This window comes from Lathamus discolor, chromosome Z, assembly GCF_037157495.1.
Source record: "Lathamus discolor isolate bLatDis1 chromosome Z, bLatDis1.hap1, whole genome shotgun sequence".
Lineage (NCBI taxonomy): Eukaryota > Metazoa > Chordata > Aves > Psittaciformes > Psittacidae > Lathamus > Lathamus discolor.
Window position 1 is genome coordinate 86,103,572 of NC_088909.1, and position 12,530 is coordinate 86,116,101.

At 38.5% G+C, this 12,530-nt stretch overlaps 1 protein-coding gene across 2 annotated transcripts in view; it reads right to left on the reverse strand.

Moving 5' to 3' along the window:
• AP3B1 (adaptor related protein complex 3 subunit beta 1) overlaps nucleotides 1-12,530 on the reverse strand; it is a 164,634-nt gene that overhangs the window by 29,638 nt on the left and 122,466 nt on the right. The gene's annotated exons all lie outside the window — the stretch shown is intronic.

A 12,530-nucleotide genomic window follows, 5' to 3' on the forward strand; every position in this document is an offset into this window, starting at 1 on the left:
AATATGCAGAAAACTGCAGAAAAGTGATTCTGAATTCTTTAAACAAGTTTTAAGGAAAGGCTAGGAAATAGCAGGCACAGTGACACCACAAAAACAGAACATGGAGGTTGAAAAAGCTGAATGCTCAAAAGGAAAATCTCATTTGTCTGGTCAATGCACTATGAGCTACTAAACTTTACTGTGTATCTGTTTTCACCGATGAGCATTCATCTTCTCTTGCCCTACCGATAGCTCTGACTGTGTAACCAAGTGGAAGAGACAATTGCAAATAGCAGGATGTTCAAGACTCCAAGCAGCTAAGCAAGGAGAATGGGCTTTTATCTTGCCTTCTCTACAGGAGTCTTAAAGGTTTCTACATTTTCCTGACTACCACATAAAACATGGAGAGGCTGATCTGAAAACTTAGTGAACACTTTCAGTAATATGAGAAGCTGGTAAGAGCTGGGATTTAAAGGCATAAGGTGTTACAGAAATGGAAGAGTGTCTGAACAACATTAGGCTGTAAAGAATCCTGTTGAAAAACTTCAGAAGTTAAAGAGCACGTAACAAATTTGATTTTCATCTCTGAGCACCTGTCTCTGAACTGGAAAGCCAGGCTAGTAATATCCATCAAATGAGTATCTGTAAAGATGAACTATTAAATGTTCAAAAATGTGAGCGTAACATTGGTGAAAGCTGAAGCAAACATGAGGAACTGAGTGTGTATTCAGAGGGGGCTTTGGAAGGTACATGAAGTTCCACACATATCATACGGTATGAAGAACAAATAATGAAGGAGAAAAGGCAGAAAGTCTTCCCATCCCCTCAAAACTCAACCAATGTGTGACTGTAATTAGAACAACACATACAGGATGTTACTAAGCAAAATCCTCTGGAAAAAACTTCCACATCAGATTTCACTTTCAACTTTTTACCTGGTGCTTCTTTCTCTAACCTCTGGTACCAGTTTTCTTCATAAACAAATTAATGATCTGAGCCAATGGCTCAAAGTCCAAATGAAGACCAGTATGAGTGGTGTCCCTCAAGGGTCAGTGTTGGGACCTACCTTGTTCAACATCTTTTGTGAACAACATGAGCAGTGGGATTGGTGCACCCTCAGCAAGTCTGCTGACAACACTAAGGTATGGTTCAGTTGACACTGGAGGGAAGGGATGTCATCCAGAGGGACCTTGACAAGCTTGAGAGGTGGCCAATGCCAACCTCATAAAGTTCAACAATGCAGGCTGCTTAAGGAAATGGTAAATGCTCCACCCCTGGCAGTGTTTAAGGCCAGGTAGGACAGGGCCTTGGCTGACATGGTCTAGTATGAGGTGTCCCTGCCCATGGCAGGGGGGCTGGAACTATAAGACCTTAAGTTCCTTCCCAGCTCTACTATTCTATGATTCTATGATCTACCAGTAACTTTTAATGTGAAGACCAAAGGCAATTTTAGAACATGTCTACACTGAGGAAACTCTAAAACCCCAACTTCGAATCTGTGCAATTTATTAATACTTTTAAAGTAAACTGGTGAAGTTCTCATTTCCTTACCTCTAAAAGATCTCAGGAACAACATTTTTCACTTTCCCATATGATAAAAAAGCAAAATACAGCTGTCTACAACAGAACACATAGCCAAATACTTACATTTCTGTCCCTCTTTAAATGGTAGTAGCAATACCACTTGAAGAATACAGGCGCCATAATTTTACACAGAGTAATTTTTTTTCAGTCTAATTACTAGTCTCTGACAAGCATGAACTTATCTAACTCTTTTGTTCAAGAACATAGTTCAATGCGTTTTACAAGACCAATAATGAGCAGGTATCTTTTTACTCCTGTGTCATTATACTGGCATAAATATGTGATAAGATTAGGGTTACTTTTATGTAGTTTAAATTATATTTATAAAGTAATGACTTTCGTGACAAGAGTTGAAGGGTGGGGTCCAAAGTGGCAGTGCTCATGCCATTGCTTCCTCCTGAGGGGAGGAGGTCATACTAACCAGTACAGTGACAAATGTCTCCTCACCATCTCTCAAAATGAGGCTCAAAGGGCTAACTACACTGAGGGTTTTATGGTTAAAGTGAATCCTCCCCCACCCCTTCCTGAGAACATGGTTATTTTGATTATCTCCCTGAATTGGTGGAGGCAAAGTAGTAAGCAGGATTAGAACCCTAAATTTCCAGAGAGCTGATCCTGGCCTCTTCAAAGACCTACTCAGAGGAATCTGATGGGATAGGGCTCTACAAAACAAGGGAATCCAAGAGAGCTGGTCAATATTTAAGCACCACTTCCTCCAGGCTTAAGACCAGTGTATCCCCATGATGAAGAACTCAGGCAAATGGGGTAGGAGACCTGTATGGATGAGCAGGGAGCTCCTAGTAAATCTTAAACACAAGAAAGAAATTTATGGGATGTGGAAAAAGGGACAGACCAAGTGGGACGACTATAGGAACGTTGTAAAGGGTATGCGACAAGAAGACCAAGGCCCATTTGCAGTTGAGTCTGGCAAAGGACAATTAAGGACAACAAGAAGTGCTTCTGCAAGTGTATCAGCAGCAAAAGGAGGACTAGGGAAAACGTGGGGCTGCTGCTGAATCAGATGGGTGTACTGGTAGCAGAAGACACAGAGAAGGCATAATTACTGAATGCCTTCTTTGTCTTCATTCTTTACTACTGAGGATGGCTCTCAGGAGTCCCAGGTCTCAGGCAGGAGGAGAAGGCTGGAGAAAGGAAGACTTCTCCCTGGTTATAGAGGGTTGGGTTAGAGACTGTCTAGACAGACCCATAAATCTATGGGCCCTGATAGGATGCACCCACGTTTCTGAAGGAGCTGGCAGATGTCACTCTGCTATTCTCCATCATCTCTGAAAAATCAGGGAGAACTGAAGAGATGCCAAATGACTGGAGGAAGGCTAATGTCACTCTCATCTACAAAAGGGGCAAGAAGGAGGACTTGGGAAGCTACTGTCCAGTCATCTTCACGTCCATCCCAGGAAAGGTGGTGGAACAGGTCATTCTGGAGGTCATCACCAAGCATTTAGAAGAAAAGAAGTTCTTCAGGAGTAGTCAGCATGGGTTTAGCAAGGGGAAAACTTGCTTGGCTAATCCAGTTGGAGGCCTGTAGTCAGTGGTGTTCCCCAGGGATCGATACTGGATCCAGTCTTACTCAACTTGTTTATCAATGCCCTGGATTTTTTTTTTTTTTTTGTTTCTTTTGCTGATACGAAGCTGGGGGCAGTGGCTGATACACCTGGAGGCTGTGCTGCCGTTCAGCAGGACCTTGATGGGCTGGAGAACTGGGTGGAGAAAAACCTAATGGGGTTCAACAAGGGCAAGTGTAGGGCACTGCACCTGGGCGGAAGAACCCCAAGGACCAGGACAGACTGGTGCTGACCCGCTGTAGAGCAGCTCAGCTGAGAGGGACCTGCGAGGAGTGTGGCCAGCAGGTTGAGGGAGGTGACCTTCCCCCTCTAGTCGACCCTGGTGAGGCCACATCTGGAGTCCTGTGTCCAGTTCTGGGCTACTCAGTACAAGAAAGACAAAGAGCTACTGGAAAGGGTTCAGTGGAGGCCACAGGGATGATTAGGGGTCTGGAACATCTCTCTTATGAGGAGAGACAGTGGGAGCTAGACCTGTTTAGTCTGGAGAATACTGAGAGAGAATCTCTCTAATGCATATAAATATCTCAAAGGTGATGGTGCCAGACTCTTCAGTGGCAGGACAAGGAGCAATGGCCATAAACTAAAACAGGATGGGGAGAGGCTTCTTAGCAGGATGAGGAGTGATGGTTTTTAACTAAAAGAGGAGAGATGCAGGTTGGGTATGGGGAAAAAATTCTCTACAATGAGAGTTGCAAAATACTGGCACAGGTTGCCCAGAGAGATGGTGATATCCCTGGAGATATCTAAGACTAGGCCGGGTGGTTTTAGGCAACCTGTTCAAGTTGTCCCTGCTCATTGCAGAGGGGCTGGACTAGATGACTTCTGGCAGTCCCTTCCAACCTAAACTATTCTATGATTCTATGAGAGAGAACTTCTTTACATTGAGTGTGGCAGAGCACTGGAGCAGGATGCCCAGGGAGGTTGTGGAGTCTCCTGCTCTGGAGACATTCAAAACCCACCTGGATGCATTCCTGTGTAACCTGCTCTAGGTGGCCCTGCCCTGGGGTTTGGAGATGTACCTCCAGAGGTCCCCTCCAACCCTAATGATTCTGTGCCAAAACGTGACCAGATTTCTGGCCATTGCAAAACGAATGTAAAAAGTACAAAACGTATGGACCTTCACACTTCCTCAAAATTCAAAACATCTTGTAAATACAAACCCCAAACTTTAATAGATTTATATGCTTAGATTTCTGGAAATAATTGACAAGGCCAAACTCTCAAAAAACACTTCAGCTGCCAGGAAATAAGAAAGGGGTACTTCAAATAATAAATATATTATTGATACATACAGACAAAAGCAGTAACAGGGTATTAGCAGAATCACACTAGCACCTGTTACTTAAACCACTGAGATGAGGAATAAATCTTAAGTTTTAAGACATATTTTAGGTCTTATTTTTAAGTTAAGCTTAGCCTTCAACTTTTAATATTTAGCTCAATTTGAGTTGGATATGCATAATAGAAAAGTAATGAAATGGTTCACTCATTTTTCATTAACAAGCTTATGAAATGTTTTATTCATGTTAAAACAAGTATTTTGAAATATACTAGCTTCTCCGTGTTAATACATAGGTAGTTTTACTGGTATTATTTAATTAATAGGAATGAAAATATAAAAATTTAGTAGTCAGAAGTCCAACATGTAGATATATATGCAAACACGCATAGCAAAACCTCCTCGCAAACTCAAACCTTTCTGAAACTGTCCTGTGATTTTTAGATTCGAATCTACGCCCCTTTTTGGCATTACTGCTCATATTTTAGGCCTAATTTCACTAATGAGCCCACTCATTTTTATTTGCAGTATCATACTATACAGAGCCACAGACACGTAAAGGACAGTCAGAATAATGATGTTTAAATTGTCTTCCTTCCCATAGAATGTGAATTTTCAGTTGCATTTAACATGGCACTACTAGAAATAAATAAAATGCATATATGCTGAACAAAGGAATTTAGTTCTGGAAAATGAAAATTCTCAAGCTCTCTACTTGTTAACAAGGGTTTTGAGCTGGCAAAAGGTGGTGTGACTGTAACGCAGTCTATTTAACAGTCACATCAGTCTGGTAAACAGTTTTTTGTTTTAATTCTAAAATATTTAATGCATAGAATTGCAATACTTGAAGAAACCCATGGGGCAGATACCTGCAATCACTCTGGAGTTAAAATAATCCTCCAGAGAGTTAACAGAACAAGAAGCATCTAGTAACCACGAGATAATCTCCTACAAATCTTACACAGCATATGTTTAAATAATAGAAGTCGTTTGTGTACCTTCGGATGGTTTATGAAAATAACCAATCAATTCTGCAGACACAACATTATTTCTAAAGGAAATCTATGTGACTCATGATGCCTGCAGATACACAGAGACAAACCACACATATTTTATCAGTTTATTACAGTAAGCAAATAAGCGTGGAATGAGAGTGCACATAACTGTCTACTTAATGCTTACTGAAACATTTATAAGAGCTGTTATCTCCCTAATAACAGACAGACAGTGTGCAATTTTAGAGAGGAGAAAAGCTTCATATTTTTTAACACTTCACTAAAAAGTAACTGAAGAGTGTAAAATGAAAAATACTCTGTGCAGTTAGCTGGTAATGGACCATATTATCAACTGAAGTTAGATTTATAGGATACAAACTAGTCACTAATAGTTATTTTATGACATAGCGTGTCTGCTTTTTTTGTGTGAAGATTATTAAGATTAAACTTGCAAAACTTTTTTTTTATACAGCTGTTTAGAATAGCAGAAATAAAAGATTTTAAAATATAGACTGTCCTCCCACCCCAATTTGATTGAAAGACACCACAAATTAAAAGTTAGCATAGAGACTCCATAGCAGTATCACCGTGAACACGGTAGTGGTGAGTCAGAGTGGGTCCCACGTTAACTGCACGTGTTGAAAGATGATCCATCACCCTAAAAGCAGCTTAAAATATTTTTAAACTACTTCTTATACAAGAACAAGAAGGCAACATCAGAATTTTGCCTTAAAAATTCCCTACTCATTAACCATCTAAAGGGAAGTTTAAGATCACTGACAGCAGTACTGGTTTTCTTTATACAACACAGCCAACTAGCTACAAACCACTGAATCCTCTGCAAATGAGCATGCTTCTTTTCACATGCTCAGTGAGTCTTTAATAACTAAGCTGAAGTTAATATTAAAAACTGGTTTCTATAATTATTTAAAATAAAGAGTACGATATGGTCTATTAAACCTACCACAGAAAACAGAGCTGGACAGACTGTTACATGAAGTATCACAGAATCACAGAATGGTTTGGGTTGCAACGTACCTAACGTATTATCATTGAGCACAAAATTATGTCTGTTGTCTTTTTTATTTTCTGTTTGTTCCTTAGCTTAATAATGCTGCAGTAACAAACACAGATTAATTTTTGATCCTGATTCAGAAATGTATATATGCTTGGATAAAACATGTATTATTCGAAAAAAATATTTGCTTCCAAGAATTATGATAATAGTTCTATTCCTCTAATTTACATTCTGTTAAAGCAGTGGACTGAATCATTTAATCTAAGCATCCCTTCTACTGCCCTCCTATTGGCAATATCCATGACATAATCCAAGAATTACCTATTGAGCTGTGAGAGCTATATCCTCTCTTACACTCACTGTAAGGCTATGCTCCAGTAAGTCCGCAACAGCTAAGAGGAGAAGGGCTATTACGTAGCCCAACCACATTTACATGATCTTTCAACTGAAGCTAGGAGAGCAACTTGCTATAATTCTACAGTAGTAAAAAGATGGAAAACTAAGCAAACAAAGGAAAGACAACTACTGGCAGAAAACTGTTCATGATCTTTTGCCCCACTATCAGTAACATATTGCCTCATAGTCACAAGGCAATGTCTTCCTTATATAGCTCTTAAAAAACAAAGAATAATTCATTAAAAAATACAATAAAAAGCAAAAAAATAATGTCAGAAAAAAAATGTCAACATCCCACTCTGCACCACTTCAAGAGGCTGTAGCAAATCCCAGCATCAGAGCATACTTAAATTACACAAATATGGATTGCCAAACTAAGGACAGCACCCCTCTGACAGGGTCAGGGAAATCAAGCAAGGAAGCAAGCTCACATCTGCAGTCTAGAAAAGCAACAGGATACCATGATTCAATTTGGGCTATTTTATCTAGACGTACAGACACTTGAGGACATAATGTCAAACTCTGGCAAATTTTTAAAATAACTTTTCACCAAAGGCATGTTTAACTGGCTTACATCTACAAAAAAAATTCTAAAAGCCATGTCTGCTAGGTAGTCCTTCAATTTCTAATACACCCTAACTCCTTTCTTTTTGCATCATCACTAATTTCTAGGCTCTACAATTCCCTAAATGATTAGTATGTCAATGAGGCTAATTGAAAGTCAGCATATCAATACTCTTACCTTTAAACCAGTGTTAATTTTAGACAATAACGGACAATAGAAAGTGAGTACCAAAAATTCTTACTGAATTTCAACATTGATAAAATAATACTTGTGTCTCTAAAAACTTGAAAGGAAAACAAAAATCAACCCCCCCAAATAACTCCCACAGATCTTTATATCACACAGAGATGAATCTCAGACAAGAGAGCACTTTTATTATACTGCCCACAGTCTGCCTCTGTCAGGCTGGCAAAATTAATCCTTTTCTCTCCCTTTTTTTACTCTAGTTTTTGTATGGTCTCAAGTAGGTATAAAAACATCCTTTCAAATACCAGTATGTTCAAGGTAACCTGTGAATCTAGAGATATTAAAAATCTTTCATAATATGGTTGTCTTAAAATATAACCAAACAGATTTCCAGTTACTCTCTATCAGAATAAAAATCAAAAAGTATTCCTCTCAGAGCACAAAAATGACTACATAATCTAAAGGAACCGGAATTAGGCCTTAACCTGGAGTTCATGAACAGCAGAAAAATCTGCTAGTCCCATACCAAATTAATCAAGCCCTGAGTGTGCACTTGTGTTGTGTTTTATGTGTAACATGGGGCCAGTGAGACAGATTGCATTTTGCATGTATAATAGAGTTTAAGGCTTTTATATGACAACAACACATGGTTTTGTTCGAGATTTGGCATCTTTGCCTCCTCCTTCTGCTAAGCATAATGGATCACATGAATAATCCCATGAAAATATTAGCAAAATCTTTTTAAAAGCCACACTAGAAAGAACTTCAGTAGCGACAAAATGGGAATAGTCTCATGATTAAGTAAGGGCTATTACCCAAGCACGAAAGAAAGTGCTGAATTCAGTATCATAATTATGGGCCACAAACCTTGGTATAAATTTGAAAGTGCAAATTCTTCACCATAGGTACTCTGGGATCACCAGTAGATTATGAAAAGATCTTAAACAGGGAGGGAGAATTTTTTCTTAACTGCATATTCAGAAAAAAGCATACATTCAAGGGCTCAAACTGTATCTAAATCCAGGTTTCAACTTCTAGAATAACAGTGACCAAATCAACTGGTGAATTCAAACCATGCATGGGAAACCTCAAGATTTACTACAATTTTGTCCTATGTATGCTATGAAGTAAAAAGATGACAAGCATGGTGGTTAATGCATGTGTGTTTTTCATCAAGCATCATGCTGTTTTAAACTCCTCTGGAATAGTAATTAGGTGTTTTAAGGAAAAGACATTCTCCCAATATACAAACAAGTAATTTACTTCAATTTAGTGATTTGATGCTTCCAGTGACCACCTGACTTGAAATTCTGAGGAACACGTGGAAGTAATTTTTGAATTAGAAAAACAGAATAAGGTGGCAGCCTCACCTGGTGTCCCGATTATGAATTTGAAATAGTGGACGCTGCTGAGAGGGATTTTGGCATTGATTCTAAATGAATTCAAAGAAGTTCCTATACATGGTTTCTAACACATTAGTTTGATTTTGGCAAACAGCCAGTACTCTAGAGACCTCTAAAGTTAAAATGTACTGAACCCTACTGGCTATAATGTATAATTTTACACTTAGGGTTATACTATAACTAATCCCGCATATTGGTTTCTTCCGACAGAAGCACCAAGTTCAAATCTTCCCCCAGAAAAGTATCTCTTCTGTCAGGATAAGCATATGAGGTAAGCTGAAACACTACACAGTATTACCTACCAGCCAAAGAGAAGTCAGCCAATAAAACGCTGTATTTGATATAGCACAGATATTTATGAATCCTGAAATGTAAATTACATCTTTGACAGCTTAATACAACTATACTTGAATCTTGGTCACTATATTTTTGTTGAAAAATGCAAGGCATTATTTTGGCTTTCGTCAGGATGATCTCATCTATATTAGCACTTCCTCAATGTAGGTACAGAATCCCTGTATGTACTGGAATGCATCCCCTGTACATGATACTGATGTACCAATTTTCTCCAAGTTTTATTTCATTTTACGTACAATGTTTCAAGCTGAAAAAAAATCCCTATTCCATACTTTTTGAAAATTAGTTGACCTGAGACCATTGCTAAAATACTGCATTTCTGTATTCTATTTTCCTTAATCTTCACTTGATCACCCAATAGAGTTTGTAGTCTATTAAGAGACAAAGAGATTTATATAACTAGTTACCTTCAGCTTCTTTGTTTAAATTCAAAAGCACATTTTTTTAAATCTTTTCGGACTTGGAAACAAAATTCGTGCCATCAAATGATTTATTCAGCCTCCACTAGAACTTTTCTTTCCAGACTCATTAAGAAGAAATGCCACTCAATCCCATCCATACGCAGCTCAGAGGAATGTAACCAACAACACGCACAGCATACTGCCAAAGAAAAACCTCACCCTATCCATATCTCTAATAAAGAGTACTGTACAGACACAGATCCTGAATAAGCACACTGCTCTATACAGTTGCTGTGGACAAAGTTAAGTCCCCCCAGCTGATGACTGGAGGCAAAGTAGGTAGGTTTTTTTTTCTCATTTACTTCTCAAATTGCCTTGGTAGTAACTAATATAGAGTATTTATTCTACTATCGTCTAAATCCTCTAAATACTGTTAGTCAACTGAGCACACACAGCAGCAGGAAGACTGTGACAATGACCACTTATCAAAACTTACACAATTTAAAAGCTACTTTTAATCCACAGACGTATTTAATAATAATTTTATGATTTATGTAGTAAGCAGGTGTTCTAATGTTGCTCGTGTTACAAAGCTCCTTCGGTGGAAACAACAGAATGATTTTTGTACATTTTTCATAAAAACGTTTCAAAATAGTAATAGTGAAAGTTTTTACACAAACCTTCCCTTACAACCATGAACTCCTAGACTGAACTATACAACTAAAAGACCTAGTTTACACCCCTTACAAATATAACTTTTCTGAATTTTTCTAGCATCTTTAAATCTAGAACATAGATGCTAGGGACTAGAAACACCAAGTGACACAGTATGCAGCCACATAAATATCTAAATATTTCCTAATCCAAATGATCAAACGTTCAAAATGGGAACTTTCGCCAACAGCACAGCGACCCAAACTAATTCAGGAAGACTCTAGAACTAGGCATTGTTCACCAAGTCATTAGAAGAAAAGCACACAAAAATATGGTGAATATGCCACTAAAGTGAGCTTTTTAAATCTCACCTCTTTGATGACCCTGAATTTAATCACAGCATTCAACAATGTTTTAAAAAGTCACCTGTCTCTCCAATATCAGGAGTCTATGGCATAAGAGGACTGAAAACATTTCTAAATGATTCTGATCTGACAAAACAGTGGCACATCACTTAAAACTTCTTAAAAAAACAAACTTAACACGGGTCTGAAGAGAGGTAATGGAGGATATCCCACTTGCCTGCAACAGCTAGCACGAACTTTCAGAGTGCATTACATCTGTATTGACATTATTTAAAAATTCCAAGTTACCTTTACAGCTGCAGTCCCCTTGGCCTTTAACTTATTCTGCACAGCTAGTCCACAAGTCACGTGGGAACTGGACTGTGCCAGGAATAGTATGCCCTAAGTTAGCCCCAAGCATAGCTTCTACTTTCAGTGACAAAATATTTGCTTTCACAAACAAGTTTTAAATTATTCTTAACATTCTGGGACAAAAATCTCAATATTTTAATTTTATTATCAGGTGTTTCATCCCACGTGACTATTCAAGTAAAAGTGATAATATGGAGTCTTACATGCATCTACCAAGACCTGGTTATTCACTTTTTCAAATATGCCAAGCTAAAAAAACATCATTAACAAAGTTTCAGAAATCACAGAATGGTTTGGGTTGGAAGAGACCTCAGACCTCATCAAGTCCCAACCCCCCCTGCCATAGGCAGGGACACCTTTCGCTAGTCCAGGTTTGCTCAAAGCCCTGTCCAACCTGGCCTTGAACACTTCCACAGATGGAGCAGTTGCAGCTTCTCTGGGAACCTGTGCCAGTGTCCCACCACCCTCATAGTAAAGAATTTCTTCCTAATGTCTATTTAAATCTATGCTCTGTCAGCTTCATTCATTTGTAAAAAGTCCCTCTCCAGATTTCCTGTCGGCCCCGTTTAGGTACTGGAAGGCTGCTAGAAGGTCTCACCAGATCTTTCTTTTCTCCAGGCTGAACAAGCCCAACTCTCTGGACTGTCTTCATGGCAGGTGCTCCAGCTCTCCCATTATCTTTGACATTATGTCATTATATCATAAAGCATCTACTCCTATTTTCACCTATATTTAACAAGTACTATTTAATTTCAAGACTTGCAGATTCTCAGTATGGTTAGATATATGTGGAACTGTATGTAGGTATTGTTACAGGGCAAATTTTGATCCTGACCAGCAAAGTGTCTCCCAGTGAAATCTTAGGCTTTCCTTTATATTCCCCTGAAGTTCAGATTTTTGTGCAATCCAAGCTTCAGTTAAGCACAGACCAACCAAGAAAAAAGGTGAACAAATGCAAGGTATGCCCACTGTAACACCCTTATATGTGAAATAATAAGCTGTATTCACAAACAGTGATTCATATACTTGGAAGAGCTTTGAGAAGTCGCCATAAGCTGTCCTCTGAGAGAGAAGGGTAGCTTCAATGACTTTTTAGCAGATTCTCCATAAATTCTAAAATGAAGAAATAAAAAAAAATTGTTTCTGCATTCGGGATTACCAGAACATGCCAATAAGCATGCTGGAAAAGATAAGGAAAGACATAACTGAAAATTATAAAGGACTGCTATGGTTTTGAGCGCCATTCCTCAGTACAAAAATACAAAATCCCAAAACAATAATCATACAAAAACCCCATGCACAATCTGCAGATGTAGCTGAAGGAAAGAGGCTTCTAAAAAAATATATGCTACAGTAGCATGAATCTTTGAATGAAGAGAATATGAAAAGTCATACTTTCATTACTTGCTAGCTA